Source organism: Nannospalax galili, unplaced genomic scaffold (assembly GCF_000622305.1).
Source record: "Nannospalax galili isolate Female #2095 unplaced genomic scaffold, S.galili_v1.0 scaffold127, whole genome shotgun sequence".
Taxonomy (NCBI): domain Eukaryota; kingdom Metazoa; phylum Chordata; class Mammalia; order Rodentia; family Spalacidae; genus Nannospalax; species Nannospalax galili.
In genome coordinates this window covers 2,673,388-2,689,598 of record NW_008360326.1, presented here as the reverse complement: position 1 = coordinate 2,689,598, position 16,211 = coordinate 2,673,388, and the positions used below count along the sequence as shown (strand labels likewise).

The window sequence follows — 16,211 nt, the reverse complement described above, 5'->3', positions numbered from 1 at the left end:
AAACAAAACAAAACAAAAGATGTTCCTCAAAATGTCATATAAGAATCAGCTTGGGAAGGCTTGCTGGATGACATAGGTCTCTGAGGTGGGCTTTGTGGTTATAGCCCAACCTGGGTTCTCTGAGTTTCCTCTGCTTCCTAATCCACTAAGATAAGAACAAGTAGTCTCATACACTCACTGCCACAGCCACTCCCACACCCATGCTTACCTGGCCGTGATGGACTGCATTCTCAAACTGGAAAGCAAAAATAAACCTTTTCTCCCTCAAGTTGCATTCATCAGGTATTTGGTCACAGTGACAAGAAAAGTAACCAATACACGTATGTTGGTAGAAAGTATGGCAGATCTTTTCATCTTCTGGTGAAGGAACTTAGGCATGTCTTTGAGGCTTAGTCCCTTCATCTGGAAAATGTGGAAAACATGCCTGCTCTGTCTTCGAAGCATAAGAAATACCTCATGAGGAGCAATAGACGATATAAGGAGCTATCAAGTAGGAAGGGAATTTGTAATAAAAGACATAGCTGGAGGAATATAACATTTAATGAGCATTGGGGTATTCCTGAACATATCCACTGCTAAAGGGAAAGGAGTAGAGTAGAGAGAGCTGTATGTTCTCAAAATCAGGAACTCTGCACCAGATACTGCAAAGGAGATGGAACAGAAATAGAGAGACGCACAGGCTATTAAAAGAAACAATACACACCCACATGAAAAACACAAATAAGAAAGCTTATAGAGAATTATAACACTGCTTCTCACTCTATGGAACTAGGAATCCACAGCAAGGGCCAATGAGCGTATAGAAGAATCATGGACAACTATGCAAGTTAGACAGTGAGCAGCTTCTCAGGGGTGGTGAAATCTGCTATCTCCTCAGACAGGAAAGCAGTTCTGGAATCCTTTCTCTCTCACACCTCAATTCCATATTCTCCTTGGTTTCCATGAACAACAGGTACTACTGGAAACCACTTTTCTGCAGATCATTGGTGGTCATTGGCAGGGCATCAACATCATGGGAGGAAGCTGACCTGAGCCTCTGGGGTGCCACTCAGCATTCTCCCCTGCTGAGGCTTCTCCATCCTCACCCCCTTTAATTTTTTAAAAATAGAATATCTTTTATTTATTCTTTGAAATTCTCATACATGTAAACAATGCATCTTGATCATATGCACCACCGACTTTTTCTCTCGTGACTCCCCCCCATGCAACCCTAACACATTCCCCTTCCCCTTCCTGCCCTCTCCCTTTTTATTGTTAATAACCCATTGAGTTCAATTAGTGCCTGTTGGAATGTTGACTGATCTTGCTGGCTTGATCTTATGCAGGTAACCATAGCTGTGAGTTCCTGGATGCAATGGCCATACCATGTCTGGAAGACATCTTTTTTATTATTATTATTTCACATTGTACCCTGGGCATTTTCTCAAGGGATTCAGGCCTGCACCATTTTTTCAGAAGGCATCAAGTTTTAAAACATCTTTCATTTATTCTTTGAAAATTTCATACATATATACATTGAGAATATTCAACTCCCCCTCCACTCCAGCTAGACAACCCCCGTCACATCCCCTTCCCACCATCATGTCTTTTTGGTTTTTGTTTGTTTGTTTGTTCTCTGTAACCCACCAAGTCCAGTTGGTGCTGCCTGCTGGAGTAGGGACTGATCTTGCTGGCTTGATCTTATGCAGGTAACCATAGCTGTGAGTTCCTGGATGCAATGGCCATACCATGTCTGGAAGACAATTTCATGGCACTTCTTTCCAACCTCTAGCTCTTACATTCTTTCTGCCCTCTTCTATAATGTTCCATGAGCCTTTGGGGCTGGGGAATGTTGATATAGATATTCTATTTAGGATTAAACACTAAATAGATACTTATTCTCAGCACTCTGACCAATTATGAGTCTCTTCATTATGCTGACCGTAGAAGAGAGAAGCTTCTCTGGCCAAGGCTAATCTATGTGTATAAGCATAAATATCTAGAAGGCAGTTTGACAGCATGTCATTTAGTAAAAAAGTAGTAGTAGATTCCTTCCTAGGACCTCCTGAATCATGGGCTTTTGACCAAATTTACAGTACCAAGCCCAAAATTCCTTCCTGTGGAGCAGGCCTCAAATCTAATCCAAAAGTAATTGGTTACCCCCATAACCTCCGTGCCACTATCATACCAGTGGGTACATCTTGCCTAGCAAGTTGGTATTGTAGCAGGCAGAGTTGGCTGTGAGGATACCATTGATGACTGTTCTCCTGCAACAGCTTCCACAGCCCACCTTCTGATACTACGAAAGCTAGTCAGCAGGAAGAAAGTTTTCAGGGTAGTTCCAGCTTGATTTCTCCTCATTCAACCAATGTCTGTTGTGTCTTCAGTAATAGGACTCTACAGTCTGGGTGTGTGCCATCTTCTCTCTTGAGGCCTATCTGATGCTGCCTTCATACAAACATCCGTTCCTCTCTTTATAAAGTGTTCCCCTCTCTATATCTGCTTATAGCACATTTTTAAATATTTACCTTACTTGGCTTTGTTTGGAGACACGTCTACCTGTATTGTCCAGATCGTCCTTGAATTCATAGTAATCCTCCTGCATCAGCCTCCTGAGAACTGAGATTACAGGTATGTGCCACTATGCCAGCTTACAGTGTTGATCTTTGGCACACTGTACTTATCTAGGGTTGTCTTACTTTTTCTCTCTCCACTCTCTGCCTCTTTTTCACCATTATTGTTACCTTCTTTAAAAGTGATTTTTCACCCTCCCACCTCCCAGCCCCTCACCCCTTACCCCTAACTGAAGAAGACCTTCTGTGACCTAGCCCCTTTTTTCAGTAAAAGTGAGCCTTAACTCCAATATATTGTAATGATCATGTCACTGAGAGACTGGACGGTGTCATTGCCTTGGGGTTGGGCAGAAGGGAAGATTAAGAAAGTCACAATAAATTGGCCACCACTGCCCTAGCTACACCCCCACCCCCACATAGCTAGGGTGCAGTATTGAGCATCTTGCCAACACTTTTCTAAATACTGCTTCCTGCTCCAGAGCCAGAATGGAGAATCAATAATTATTTCCATCCATACCTTTTCAAAACAATAACCAACCAGGAGGCTCAGCCAAGTCAATGACCTCAGTCCCTGCTCTTTGTACAGAATCCTGCTCTCTGGACTTCCAGCGTGTGATGGGTATTCGCGCTGTGACAAATGAGCTGAAACAACCAGAAAGAGCACAGTGCACTTCAGAGGCAGCTGCTGGAGGGTCCCCACCCCAGCTCTCTCAGGCAACCTACAGTGTGACAGTTTTTGCCAGTCACCAAATCCTCATCTACAAAGTGGGGAGGGAATACCTGGCTGACTTAGGGGGCTTTTGTCAGATTGAATGGACTCACATGCAGCAGTGTCTAGTCCAAAAAGAGGATCAACCTTGATGTACATCAGACCTGATGACCAGCCTTTACTGCAAGGTACTGGCCTGGAAGCAGTACTTTGAAAACTATGATTCAGAAAATCAGGTGTCTGGCATTCATCAAGGCCACTTCAGGGTACCTAATTCCCCATGCTCACTGACAAATCTGAGGGAGCCTACCAACTCAGAGCAGTACTTTGGGTGGAGGCCTTCACCCTGCAGGTGTGTGGTCTGTCACTGCATTCCCACACGACTTGGCCCCCTCTGTCTAGAACAGGACCTTCTCTCTGGGAGAAAATATTGTTTTTCTTGTGACTTGTTTGCTCCTCTGGAGTCAATATTTGCAGAGATAAGTGCAGTGTGATGTAGCCACACACTGGGGGTTGTTTATGATTCTGCCCCATCCATTGGGTTCTGGTTCCCTTCCGGCAACAGCATGAGGTGAGTGGGGGCATTTCAACAGCAGGGCCTGGTACTCATCCAACATGCCTTGGAAGGCTGTGGCAAAGGTGCTGGACTCAATTTGCTCCTGTCTCCTGAAGCTGCATTCCTAGGGCTACTCTACATGCCAGGCAGGAAGCTGGCAGCCTGGACTCCTGTCCCCACCCCACCCCCAGGCCTTTTTAGTCACACAAATCCCAGGCCTTCCCAGGTCTTCTCTGTCACATAGCAAGGGCCTAACAAAGTCTCCCTATATTTAATAATAATATATTAGAATTTCTGTTTCCACATCACATTAAAAATACTTAGATTTTCCACCCAGTTTGGAGGGCGTATTTCAAGTAATTTGACTTAAAATATAGGTTATGGCTGTGCAAAGTTCCCTTTGAAGTGGCCTATAGGGAAAGATTCCCCAGACATTCTCCATTAGCTACTCACTTATAGAATCCATCAGAGGGTCGAAGTAACATCTAATTAGGAGAGACACACTTCACCTCCTGAGCTGTGGAGAACAGAGAAAATAAGCATGGTTTCACTTAGAAGCCCCAAACCAAGAGCCGTGAGGATGCACAATACAAAGTTGCTACCTAGCTGCTTCCTATCTGGGCAGCTCCACTGACTTATCAGGACTTATCAGGGGGTTATGTTGTCAGCTTTCCACCACTGAGACAATTAACTTGCCGAGAAAAGCAGCTTATTTTGGTTCACAGTTCTGGAGGTTCCAGTTCATGATCAGTTGGCCCCATGGTTTTGGGCCTGTGGGGAGGCAGCATGTCTGGTGGTAGGATGTGGCAGAGCAAAACAACTCACCTCATGCTCGGGAGGCAAAAAGAGATATTAAGGGGCCAGGGTCTTTCAACCATTTTTGAGGGCATATCCCCAACAGCCTCCAAATAAGTTCATTCCTTGAAAAAAAAAAGACTTATTTATTATGATTGTGTGTATGCATGTATGTGGGTGAACATCATGCCACAACATGTATGTAGAAGACAACTTTGTGAGTCGGGTTTCTCCTTCCACCTTTATATGGGTTCCTGGGATCAAACTGAGGTTGCCAAGCTTGTCCAGCAAACACATTTACCTGCTGAGCCCTCTTTTTTTTTTTCTTTCAGTGCTGGGGACTGAACTCAGGGGTTCAAGCATCCTAGTTAAGCACTATACCAACCATTTAGCTATCTTCCCAGTCCCTAGGCTATGTCTCTTAAATTTTCTGCCACTTCCCAATAATAATAATAACTAAGCCTTTTACTCAGGTCTTAGAAGAGACATTCAACTGCCAAACAATAAAAAGAACAGAAGCAGCAGTGGATTTACTTAACCATGATCACAAAGAAACTGGCTACCCGATAACAACAGGTTCTTTAGGAATAAGAAGGAAAATAAGAGAAACCAAAGCTGAGGCAGAGCTGGGCAGGCCACTGTGTAAGTGCCTCGAGCAAAGTAATCTACAAAATGAACCTCGTCCTCTCACACAAACCCTACAAAGCGGTGAGGAACCCGAGGCTCTGAGAAGGTAAGGTGACTCACCCAAGTTGATGCAGCTTGCCAAGAGCAGACACCAAATGAAACTCTGCTAGCCATGACAAAAGACCTTCCAACAGATCTAGTTTAGATTTGTTAGTGGTGATATGTTTTAAGATTTGTTTTTAATTATGTGTATACCTATGTGGGGGTATGTGCATGGGAGTGCAGGTGCCTGTGGAGGCCAGAAGAGGGTGTTAGATCCCCTGGAGAGTTCCAGGCAGTTGTGATTCACCCAACATGGACGCTGGGAACTGAAGTTGGGTCCTCTGGAAGAACAGCAAGAGCTCTTAACCTCTGAACCATCTATCCAGCCCCAGTGGTGACTTTTTCAAAATGAATTAATAAATTAAGATAGGCTCTCATGTTGCCCAGGCTGATCTCAAATGTCTCAACTGATCCTTCTGCCTCAACCTTCCAAAAAAGCTGGCACTACATGCATGCTCCACTGCCCCTAACACTCAACAGAATAAACTTGCCATTCTATACTGCAGACAGTTGAGCCCTGGCTGTTATTTCTATTTTGTTGATTCTTAGGGGCTATTCTATATGCTCCCACATCAGCTCATTACAGACCCAAGTTGACCAAATGAACCAAGATCACTTTTATTGCTTTTCTTGTCACTGTGACAAAATACTTGACAGAAGCAACTTAAGCGAGAAAGGCTTTATTTTGACGCCCATTTCAGCTCATCATGGCAGGGAAGGCATGGTGGAGTTCACGTGGCGAGAGCACATGACAGCCTCCTCACATCCTTCTAGATCAAGAAGAGGAGAAAGTGGGACTAGAACAAGAGTCAGTCCATATAACCCTTGCAGACTTACCAACAATGACCCACCTCCAACAGGAAGAGGGAGGAAGGAGAGAGAAGGAAGGAAGAAGGCTTCGACAGACTGAGTGGGGTTGACGTGTAGCAGGAAGGAGCTGAGGAAAGCAGCAACAAGGACCAGAAACAAGACAGCTCACTTTGTTGCCAGTGGGTAAAGGCTGAAGAAGGTCTCAAAGTCAGAAAGAGTGATGGAAACATCTACCCGGTGTTTCCAGGTTCTTGTCACTATCAAAGAAAGAGTTCAGAGATGAGGCAAAGTAAAGAATGGGAAGGAAGTTGATTGTAGAGCAAAAGTAAGCACTCAAGTGTTACGTATGAGCTTCTCAACTGAGCTTCCCAATCTGAGGATTCTGGATAGTGTATGATGGGCAAACTTGAATGGAGAGGAAGATTCTTGAACCCTAAGAGGTAGAGGAGGATGGGAGCTGCAGGAATGGGTAGGGATTTTGCCATGTGGGGTTTACTTGCCATTTTTTGTCCCTGTATGGGATTTCACAGATGTCATGGCCTCAGATGCATGAGAGGAATAACTAATTCTGCAGGGCTAATGATATGGAGATGCCATTTTGTCAACTTGGCACAAACCTAGATATACCCAGGAAGAAGGACTCTCAATTGAGGAATTTCCTCCACCAAATTGGCCTGGGGGCATTTTCTTAACTGCTAATTGATGTAGGAGGGCCCAGCCCACGGTGGATCCGTGGGCTGGGGCTATATAAGAAATATAGATGAGGGGCTGGAGAGATGGCTCAGTGGTTAAGAGCTCTTGCAGGGGCCCCAGGTTCTGTTCCCAGCACTCAGTGGTGGCTAACAACCACCTATAACTCCAGTTCTGGGAATCTGTCGCCCTCTTCTGGCTTCCACAGGCACAGGCACAGGCACTGTATGCACAGGTGAAGTTACATGCAGGCAAAACACTCATACACATTAAATAAATAGCCAGACATGGTGGCACACTCTTTTAATCCCAGCAGAGGCAGGCAGATCTCTGTGAATTCGAGGCCAGCCTGGTCTACATAGCAAGTTCCAAGCCAGCTGGGGCTACAGGGAGACCCTGTCTCAAAAAGATAAATAAATAAATAAATAATTTTTTTTAAAGAAATGTAGCTCAACAAGCCAGGGGAAACTAAGTATGCAGCATTCCCCAGTGGTTTCTGCTTCAAGCTCCTGCCTTGAGCTCCTGCCTTGGCTTCCCTAGATGATGGACTGTAAGCTATAAATGAAATAAACCATTTCCTCCCCAAGTTGGCTTTGGTCAGTGTTTTATCATAGCAACAGAGAAGCTAAGTAAAACTCCATCATAATGAAGCAAAGAATAGTTAGTGAGTGCCTTTAATCCCAGCACTTGGGAGGCAGAGGCAGGCAGATCCCTGTGAACTCAAGGCCAGACTGGTCTACATAGTGAGTGCCAGGCCAGCTGGGGCTACAGAGAGACCTTGTCTCAAAAAGACAAAAATAAAAAATAATAATAATAATGAATAGTGGTCTTCTCAGTTGGTCATGTGGGCATGTTGGTCTAGATTTGGTTGGTCTTGCATTTTCACTGTTTGAGTGGTCACATGATATACTATTACAATAGGGTTTTGCTGTTGCATCACCCTTCAGTCACTGTGCCATTTGTCTCCTTCCTCCCACCACCCCCCCCATTGTTTATCTAGACCATCTAGTTTAATTCCGTTTTTGCTTTCCATTTGTGGATTTTTACATTATTATTATTTGCAATTCTATGAACTGAATCCAGGGCCTTGTACATGCTAGACAAGTGTTCTGCCACCGAGCTACATCCCCTACCCCTAAGTTGCTTTATAAGGTTAAAACAGATAGGACTTTCTTAGACTGACTCAGCTAGACTGTGCCATTTGTATTGATTGCTGCCAATCCCTGTTTTGGGGGGGAAACTAAGTCACTTGAGGACTCAGCTTGATTCCTTGGCATGTAGCAAAAGCAACTCTCTTCTGGTTGGACATGGTCCGTTGGAGTCTCAGGTGGGAACTCAGTCCAAAACAATGGCCTCCCATCAACTCCAACACACAGGCCAGTACACTACACTGTCCGAGGGAGAGGACTTGAAGACCAGTCATTGCTATATATATGCTAACAAGCATGGACTATGAAGAGAAGCTGTGTCCTCAGAAATCCTCCAAAATGAGGTGAGGGCCAGCAAGGGCAAAGCAACAGTCAGCGGGCAGTGACCTTAGGGGTTTAGTCAACTTAAATAAAGACCTGTTGGTGATGGATAACAGCTGCCCCATATGCCTCTCACCTTGGACAGAAACAAGTCAGTCATGGGTGTTGAATATCACGGTGAGGCTGGACTCATGATTACACACATTTTAAAGAGGAAGTTTCACTTTTTCAAACTCCAGTTCTCTGCCAGAGGATCTGGTGAAGGGCCAGCGCCTATGTAAAATAAAGACCTAAAAGGAACTAGACCATCAGGCACTGGAAGGTGCAGTACTGTCAAAGTGGCCTAGAAGTTTCAGAATGCTTACTCCATCCAGTTCAGTACTTACCTCCTCGTGGTGCCCTGATACACCATCACAGCAGCAGAAGCGGCGCTGTGCTAACCCCACCTGATTCAAGCCTGAGAACCAAATGGAATTGTGAATCTCATGTTTTTAAAAGGACTCTCTGGTCTGGATTCCAGCAGCTGAACTGTTAACCTCGCCTCTCGAGAGCGCTTCTAGCACTGTTTCTGGTTTGGGTGATTTAGGAAAAGAGGGGGGGGGACCCCCCCGCCCCCGCCTCCCCCGCACTGTACCAGAACACTGGTTAGTTTGCGTCTACCCTCCCCCACCTCCCCCCACCACCACAAGCTAAGCTCCTGACTCGTCTTACCGCGGCCCACTTCAGCAGGAATGTTTGCAGGGCCAGCTGTTTTAGTTCATGCATTCATTAATAAAAACTCTGAATGCCGCAAGAGCTACCCTTTTCTTTCTTTTGTCCTGTCTGAAAGGGGGCAGGGAGGGGGCAGGAGAGCCGCAGACGTAGAGGACGTGTCAGACGTGCCACAGGAAGGGCTCTGCTAGAGGAGGAGCTGGGAGCCGGGAAGGCAGGTGGGCGGTGGGGTGGGGACCAGAGAAAAGGAGTGGGAAGAGGGGGGCGGGCATTGACCCAGACAAGCTCACAGACGTGCGGAACCAATCACAGGGCAAGGGTGGAGGCTGCACCTGAGAAGGAAAGAAACACCTGGCCTGCTTTCTAGAGCTGGGAGGATTAAGCACTGATGACAGGGCAGGGGCCCCAGGAGACAGGAGCGCACACTGAGACTTTGATATCTGGGCTCTTGGTGACTGAAGAGTGAATACTTCTCTTTGTATTAGTCGAGGTCTAGGCCAGGGAAGCCAGTGGTATCCCTCTAGGCCTTTTTTGGCGAGATAGCTCCCAGGGCATCACACACCGACAAGCACTCTACCACTGAGCTGCACTCCTAGCCCTAGATCTCTTATTCAGAGACTTGAATTAAGAGAATTGGTTAGGAAGCTCTAGGCAAGTGTCCCTTGCTGGAGGGGTTACAAAGAAGGTATCCTCTTTACAGAGCTAAAGAGCCAAGGCTCTCCAGTGAGACTCCAGCCTAAAGTACAGGACATTGGCTAAATGTGAATCTCAGATAAACAGCAATTACTAGTATTAAAGAATTAGTGCATAGGTTAGTAATATGGCTCAGTGAGAAAGTGCTTACTTAGTATGCGCAGGGTTCAGCACTAAGAAACAACAAAAATATGGTCGTTTATTTGGTTTTTTTATTTTTTATTTTTTGAGACAGAGTCTCCCTGTAGACCTAGCTGGCCTGGAACTGGTTATATAGACCAAGCTGACCTCAAACTCACAAAGATCTGCCTGCCTCTGCCTCCCAAGTGCCTGGGATTAAAGGGGCCCAACATGGAATGTTTTAAATGCTATAGAATTTTATTCCTTAACGTGGTTAGATGGTAAAAGTTGTTAGTTATGTTGTCTTACTATGATCTTACTATGACTTTAATATAAAAAATGTATTTCTTTATTTGCAGTTCAAATTTAACTTGTGTCCTGCCTTTGAATTGTTAAATCTAACCACAGAAGGCAGAGGCCGCTGGGAGAGAGCTGGGGCCACAGATGAGACACATTTGCTGTCACAGACAGCAGGAAGTAGAGAGAATGGGGAAGGAATGACCTGACTTTGCACCATTGCTGAGACCCTCCTATTTAGGTATTTTACCTAAATAAGTAGAATAGTGATCTACCTATTCTTCCCATCAGTTAGTGTCATCTAGAAGCCAGAGGCCCAAGGAACCCCAGAAATGCAGGGGCAGAGAAGGGTCCTCAGAAATGCAGGGGCAGGGAAAGAGTCCCCAGAAATGCAAATGCAGGGCAGGGAAAGAGTCTGAGAGCGTGCCTGCAGTCACGTATAATGATCCAGGCAGCCTTCTGAGGTTTGTGTTCTCCCCATCTCAATCCACAGGGAAGAGTTACTGCCTACTGCCCAGGAAGTAGACAGGCACACGTTTGTGGACAGATTCTGTGCACGAAATTTCCAGAGCTAGGCAGCCAAGAGGAGTGTCTGCTGGGCAGTTTAGGATACGGTCTCCAGTCTGGTCATCCCTTCATTCAGTGTCTGTTCATGAGATGCGCCATGTCTGTAGCAATGGAGTGTATATGGTAAACACAATAGCCACTCCACATTCTCAACACTCCATGTGCCTGTGTTTTTAGTTGTTTGGGAAAGTATCCAATGCCATGAGAATTATTTAAAATTCAAGAAGTAAACTGAGCAGAGAAATGACCAAGGCAGCTGGTAAAGAAGAGAGAATATGCAGTGTGAGTGCTAACTGCAGCTTGTACTGAGGGTGCCCAGCTGATGCCAGATGCCAGTGGACAGCAGGACAGAGCTGGGCATGTCTTCCCTTCTCTTATCAGGAGTTCACAAGAATCCTGGAGGGCAATGGCAAATATTTGTCCAGCCGTCTTAGCCTCTCACAGTCCCAATGGGAGGCCCCTGGAGAAGGGAACAGACTGAGTTGCCCAGAGTTCTTGGGTTCCTGCCAGACTCAGCCTCTAGCTATGTGGGAGTGGGGGCCTCAGTGACCTATCTGTGAAGGGCAGGGCAATTTTGGTGACCTCCACCCTACTCTGAGATTCCACGGGCCTGGTATGTCACACCTTCTCCACTGTCACCTCTGTCAGCCATCCAAGAAGAGACAGAACCTTCCTCTAGTCCCAGTACCCCTGGAGTGCTAAGTTCAGAGTTCTGCACACATGACTTGGTGGACAATTGCGGGTCACGTTATGGAGGAGCATCTAAATACTAGCACATGGTAGCCAGAGCGGCATCCAAGCTCTGCCACCTACCAGCTCCAGTTGTAAAACAGATACAAAAACAGTCCCTCATAGATGTGTAAGTCTGAATGAACCAGTAAACACTAAAGTGTTGAACACTATAGCTGGACTTCCGTTCTTTATTAATCACCCTCCTGAGACTTAGAAACCAATGATAAATTTATCTCCAACTGCCAATGTTCAGGTGGTTGCTTTTCAGTCTGAGTTATGAACCATTAGTGGGCTGTGGAAGCACTTTAGCAAGTTTAATATCATACTTGTTTAGTAACTATTATAATCATACAACGAAAGGCAAGTATATTGAAGAAAAAAAGGAAAGATATAATAGGAAATACTAGTGCAGCATAAGCAGCAGGGTTAACATGTAAAACATGAGTTTCTGCTGTGTGTGTGTGTGTGTGTGTGTGTGTACGGGTCCTCATGGGGACAACACATAGGTTCTCACTCTTAAACCATAGCATATAGAACAGGAAAAGGTGTCTCTCCCTCCTGTCAAACATGTGGAATGTGCCTTTACTATCCCTCAGCTCTTATTCCAGGGACAAAACCTCACCAGACATAGGTGTCCCTAAAGATGAACTAACCATAGATTTATACCATATATAAGAAAATCTCCTGTAATGGTGCACGCCTTTAGTCCCAGAACTCAGGAGGCAGAGGCAGGCAAATCTCTCTGTGAGTTCAAGGCCAGCCTGGTCTACATAGTGAGTTCCAGACCAGCTGGAGCTACAGGGAGACCCTGTCTCAAAAAGACTAAAAAAAGAAAAAATAAATAATCTCCTTAAACCCTGAGGTAGAGATTTCTTTTTCTTTAAAATGCTGTCCTCTGGGGCTGAAGAGATGGCTCAGAGGTTAAGAGCACTGACTTTGAGTTCAATTTCCACATGGTGGCTACGAACCATCCTTAACTCCAGTTCCAGGGGAATCCAAAGCCCTCTTCTGACCTCTGCAGCATTGCATGACCGGGTGCACTCACATACATGCAGGCAATACACTCACATAAAATAAATTTTTTTTAGAAATGCTTTCCTCAAGCTGGGGAGATGGCTCAGTGGGTAAAAGCACTTGCTGCACAAGCATGAGGACCTGAGTTTGACTTTCCAGAACACAACATGAAAGTCAGATGCATAGCATGAACATCTGTAAACTGTAAACCCAGTGTCCCTACAGGGAGATGGAAGGGAGGCAGAGATAGAATCCCTGAAAGCCCCAGGACTGACTAGCCTTGTATACACAACAAGAGACTGTCTCAAGACAAGGTAGAAGGTGAGGACCAACACTCAAAGTTGTCCTCTGACCTCACATGCACCTGCATTCACACACACATGTGCACATGCACACACATACACACACACATATTTGAGCCTTGTGACTAGTGGAAGATTTCCAGATGCTGGATTACTCTCTCAACAGATAAGAGGGCCTGTCCCTTCATCTGATTTGAGGCAGACTGTCTTTGTGTCTGTCAGTGCTGTCACCCACACCCCTCTTTCCACCTTCTCTCCATTTCTTGAGAAAATGTTTCCATTAAAGCTTTTGCATGGAGTCATTCTCTCTGCAGCCCAGTTTTTAATTCTATTGTTACTGAAACAAGAGTTCCCTCATACCTGTTTTGTGCCAAGTCCTGTATCTTGCTAAGTCAGGTCAGCAGGAACCCCCAACTCTCAGTATCTCATACCCTCCACTATCCCTAAATGATGTCTCATCACCTTGGCTTGTCTTCAGCAAGATTCCTCTTGGGTCTGTTTAGCCAGAATCCTCCTAGCCCCTGGTATTTACTCTTACTAGTTTCCCATCCCCTGAACCCACACTGCACCTTGGATATCTCTACTTGCCCATACTCAAGTATTCAGCTCTGAGCCCAGTCCTTCTCCCCAGTGCAGGTCTGCCTTGGGGTGGTCCCTGTACCTATCCTAGTGACCCTGAAGAGTCTTCCTTATTATGTGTGACAGGTAATTTCGACTGTCTACTTGGTTGGATGTGTTTGTGAGGATATTCCCAGGTACAACTAGGTGAGGAGAGCTCTGACCTAAGCAGTGAGTCTATCCATTGATGGGTTCAGAATTTGAATAGCAAATCAGGAAGTAGTAGAACTGTGGAAGGGGGCTAGTTCACAGAAGTTATTCCCTGGAAGCATGCCTTGAAAGGTAAACCTTGACCCCAACCTGTCCTACAGCTCTTCTCTGTATCCTGGCTGCCTCAAGGCAAACAGCCTTTACCACCTGCTCCCACCACAGTGATGCTCTATCCTCATTCAAGCCTAAAGCCCAGAGTCCAGCTGAGCATGAAACCTCTAAAACCAGGAACGAAAATACATCTTTCTTCCTTCAAACCACTTCTCTGGGGTATTTGTCACAGCAATAAGAAGTCAAACACACTGCTCAAACAAGTGTCATGGAATATTTTTTTCTTTGACACCCATCACTCTACCCTTTACACTTTTTAGCACCCCAGGTCCTGTCCTCTCCCTACCATCTATCTGCCCTACTCCATCATTACCCCTTCTTCCTTCCCCTCCTCCTCTATGTTACAGACTTTGACCTTTTCCTCCCGGATCGCTGTGTGCCCAGTCCTCCATCCCAGCTGTAGACTACCACAGAGGTATTTGGGGTGCCCCATAAAGAGAAGATAGGGGATTATCTCCAGGTGCTGGTGTTCACTTGAGCTGTCGGAAAGGAGGAAAGGTGAGGGGAGGCTTGGCATTTAGCGCCAGAGTGTGGAGAGGGAAGTAAAGGGAGCAGGCTGTGGGTAAAGCGACAGAGTGGCAGGAAAGGTAAGGCCTGAGGTCAATTCAGAAGGAAAGACATTCCTGAGGGGGAGAGAGGGATTAAGCTGTCAAGAGGATGAAGGGGAAAGAAAGATGTGGAACATATACTTATACTGAGTAGCAAAAGAGAAGTAACGAGGGTCAGGTAAAGGGAGGACAGAAGAGGAAATGATGTGTCCAGGTGGCAGGGGCTTGACAGCTGACCTCACTCTGCAGGGGGAGGTTTCCTTATGGCCCATCTTCTGGGGACCTGCCTCTAAAGATGATCCTCCTGCTCTCCCCGCACCCTCCTACTCCTCCAGCCCTAGGAGGCAGCCTAAAGTAAATAGCCAGGATGGCCCAAAATTAAAGTCCACTTAGCAATGGCTATTAATCGCTCAGAAGCTTTGTTCTTCCATCTTCCCAAGGTGTTCCAGGTGTTTGACAAAGCCTGATGTCAGGGCCCCAGCTTCGTATGGCCCCTTGAAAACCAACAGAGCCACCTCTACCAGCTTGCCAACCCTCTCCTCATGCCTAAATACCCAAACCAAAGGAAAGTGGTCTCTAACATCCCGAGCCATCCTTGCCAGTCAGTATCTCAGTGGAGGCCTGTGCTGGGTTAGCAAAGTGAGGGGCACTGAACAGCTCTAATTTCTTGGGTCCAGTTCTACCTTAGTTCTCCAAAGAGAGCAGATCTGGGAGTCATATCATCATGAGTTCTGTGAGGACTTGGACATGTTGCACAACCAAACAGCTTCCCCTTGGAAATTCTACACTTCATCTGGACTAGGAAGGGCTCTATTGGATGATAATCAGAAACTTTCACTGAAAAGCAGTGCTGTGATGGGTGTTTTGAGGGCTAGCTGGGTAAAGGGAATGAGCCAAGTGTGTCCAGTATAGAACAGCAACAAGCAACTGGACATGGCAATTAGAGATTTCTTTCTTTGTCTCAGATCAGCTCCTAATCCACTCCAGTGGGCAGAGTCCCTAGAAAGCTCAGATTTCCAAAATCCTAAATGCTGAAACCTAATGTCAAATTTCCATTCACCTATCACACAGGTCAAGCAAAATAGTGATTCTGGTTCAGGGTATTCTGACTGAGTCTTCTGCCTCATCCAAGTGGTCTCAAATGGAGGTGGGCATCAGAGTCTCCTTACTAAAACAGATTTCAGGACTAGAGTATAGCTCAGAGATAGAACACTTGCCTAACATCCATCTGTGAAACTCTAGGTTTAATCCCCAGCATTAAAAACAAAAATAAAACCCAAATATAAAAGCTGGGGGTGTAGTAATATATGCCTGTAATCCTAATACTTGGGAAGCTGAAGCAGGAGAATCTCCTGGAGTCCAAGGCCAGCCTGGGCTATATAGTGAGATCCTGTTTCAAACAAACAAACAAACAACAAACAAACAAAACAAAACCCCCCAAAACAAACAACAACAAAAACTCATCAATCAAAAAGCACAGATTGCTGGGCCCACGAATTTCTGGTTCCATGGGTCTGGAGTGGAACCTGAGAAGTTCCTTTCTCATAAATTCCAGATGATGCTCATGCAGCAGACCCAGGAAACTCACTTTGAGAACTGCTCCTCTGCACTCCAGGGAACCGCCACAACCTTCATGCATTCTCTGCATGGTGCCAAAGCAGCTTCTTATAAGGCATTACCAAGATTCCAGGCCTCTAATTTGACAATTAGAGTGATGATGATGATAATGATGGTTGTGGCCTTCAGTCTTCACAAAGGCTCCATGAGGCAGGCAGCATAAATAGCCCCTGATTTCAAATGAAAATAGTATTAGGTGATGGAGCCAAAGCCAGGTAGATAACACCAGAGATCACCACTCCCGTCCTGATTCACAGTCCTCTTCTCACCCCTCCACCTGTTCAGTCCATTTGTGCTGCTATAGTAAATGACTAGGATACTAGGTATTACTAGGATACCTAGGCCATCATCTCTCCTATCT

At 45.7% G+C, this 16,211-nt stretch overlaps 1 long non-coding RNA gene across 1 annotated transcript in view; it reads right to left on the bottom strand.

The window, feature by feature from the left end:
* Positions 1-16,211, bottom strand: part of LOC115068911 — a 42,702-nt gene that overhangs the window by 8,628 nt on the left and 17,863 nt on the right. The window contains exon 2 of the long non-coding RNA XR_003848247.1: positions 15,822-16,020. This is a non-coding gene — a long non-coding RNA (uncharacterized LOC115068911). The remainder of the gene's footprint in view (positions 1-15,821; positions 16,021-16,211) is intronic.